Consider the following 2,601-nt stretch of genomic DNA (forward strand, 5'->3'; position numbering starts at 1 on the left):
AATCTAAATAAGCCTGTCTGTGGCTTTGTCAAGTCAGTCTATGGCTGTTTTCAAATACGGCCTGCTACTTACTACTTACTAATGTAGTAGACAGTAGGTACTGCCTACTACATACTGCGTTTGAATTTAGTATGTAGTATGAGTGTTCTGTTGGATCTGTGTTGCAGTACGCTGGGTCAGGCATCACTGAATTTCCAGTTTCGGAAAGCAGAAGTAAACAACAGACAAGCTGATAGAGGAACTGCTTTTTTAGCATCCCCTTATCATCCAGGTAGTTTTGGCATACTGCAGATTTTGCTCTTGTTCACATACTGCTTACTACATACTGAATTTTGACCAAATCAGTACGTGGGCTGTTTCCGAAACGGCCTGCTACATACTACTTACTAATGTAGTAGGCAGTAGGTATTGCCTACTACATACTGCGTTTGAATTTAGTATGTAGTATGACTGTTCTGTCCGATCTGTCATGCAGCATGCTGAGCCAGACTTCGCTGGATTTCCGGTTTCGGAAAGCGGAAGTAAACAACAGCGAAGCCGATAAATAAAATGCTTATTTAGCATCCATTTATGATTTAAAAAGTTAGGAAGTGGTTTATATGTAATTTGATAACTTTCACAGCACCCAAAAACAGATTTCCTCCCGTCAAAAAATGAGGAAAAAGAAAAAGCAGAACGAGCGCTGTGCATTATGGGAAACAGTACGCGAGGCAGACTGGTCCGATGCACACTGAGATATTTTCCCGAATCAGTAGACATCCGGGGAGTTTTGGATTACTGCAGATTTTGCTCTTGTTCACATACTACATACTACATACTGAATTTTGGACATATCAGTACGTACTGCTAGTATAGTAGGCGATTTCGGAAACAGCCTATATAGTCTGGGCCAGCATTGTAGTTTGGGTCCTTACTGTGTTTTGGACCTATTGCCTGTATACAAATGCAGAAAACATGCCTCCTTCTCCTCCTACTGTAAAAAAGTGAAGCCAAAATACTGTTGCGATGGGAAGTATTTTGCTGATGACGTTTTTTGGAGCCAAGGCAATGAACATACAGTATTTGCTGTAGTTGTCAACAGAGCAGTTAATCTCAACGTATATAACCCCTCTGTTTAATGTCAAATAAAGAAAACAACTAACCTCTCCAGAAAGTGACCATGGCCTTTTCTTTGTAGACGTCTTATTATTTTCGATTTGTTTATAATCTGCTTTATTATTTTTTTTAAGTAGCCTATTTTTGATCAAATCATAATAAAAATAGAAAAGATTCAGTTTTCAAGACTGTAAAAGGGTTAATTAGATCCTGGATATATTTAAAACTATTAAATCATTATATCTGTGTGATTGTATTATTATATGATAAGATATACTTTATTTGATCCCCCATTGGGGAAAATTCTTTATATCTAGGTAAAAGAAGTTAATGTCTGTGCAGGTTACAACACAGAACTTTAATTTACAGAGAATCTCCCATGATGAACAATAACAGTGATACATCCAGTCAGAAAGCCAGCATTAGTGCAGCTTCGCTATTTTGAGGAACAACCCACTCTTACTCCACGCATTTCGGAGTTTTAGATGGCACTTAATGTTGTGGACCCTCAACACAAATGTGCAAACAGAAGGAAATTGTTTAGGGAGAGGGTGTTGAGGACAGTTGGAAAAAAGGACTAACTATCGTGACAGAAACCATGTTTGAAAAAAATGTATTTGACCTGGATTTTAGATGGACTAGTTTGACCCATGTTCCATCTGTTATAATGGAGAAGGAGGACTCCAAGACATTTTGCAAATGTTAACACTTCTATGCCATGCTATGTCAGACTTAACAAAAGTCCAACCAAAATGCCAAAAGCAGGCACCTTGAGTTTCTGAAACTTTCACATGATTTACAGCTGATTCAAACATTATTGCAACATAATATAAAAAAACACATAGTTTTGTTTAAGTCTAATACTTGTCCCTTGGAGTGGATAAAATCAGCACCATATACAAGATATTATAATTAATCTACACCTGTGCAGCTGACTTGAGCTGCAGTTTACTCTCTTTATGTGCTTTAAATCATCCACATTCACCTGACAGATTCATCCTCCTGATTTGACGGTTTACGGCGCACAATTTTTCCATCTCTCTCTCTGCTCTGTCAAAATATGATGCCCAACACCAATGCAACACTCATTGTCTCACCTCCTCAGCACCCCCCTGCAAGCTGCAGGCTATGGGTTCAAGATATTATCGCATCACTCCTCATATTTCTTTTTTTTTAAGTTATATTTTTGGCCTTTTTGTCTTTATTTGATTGGACAGCTAAAGAGAGACAGGAAATTCGGGGAGTAGAGAGTGGGGGAAGACATGCAGGAAATGGTCGACCGGCCGGGAATCAAACCGGCGACCCCTGCGACGGGGACTGTAGCCTCTGTATGTGGCGCGCTTAGACCGCTAGGCCACCAGCACCCCACTCCTCATATTTCTGCATGTAAACACATCTCTGAGGAGTGAAGAGCGTTAAGCATATCAGATTGTGTGTACAAGCCCACATAATCTAAGATGAAATACAAGTGCTATTAAATATCCATACAGTCATTGACATGGCATG

The sequence above is a fragment of the Notolabrus celidotus genome, chromosome 11, assembly GCF_009762535.1.
Source record: "Notolabrus celidotus isolate fNotCel1 chromosome 11, fNotCel1.pri, whole genome shotgun sequence".
In the NCBI taxonomy this organism is placed as follows: Eukaryota; Metazoa; Chordata; class Actinopteri; order Labriformes; family Labridae; genus Notolabrus; species Notolabrus celidotus.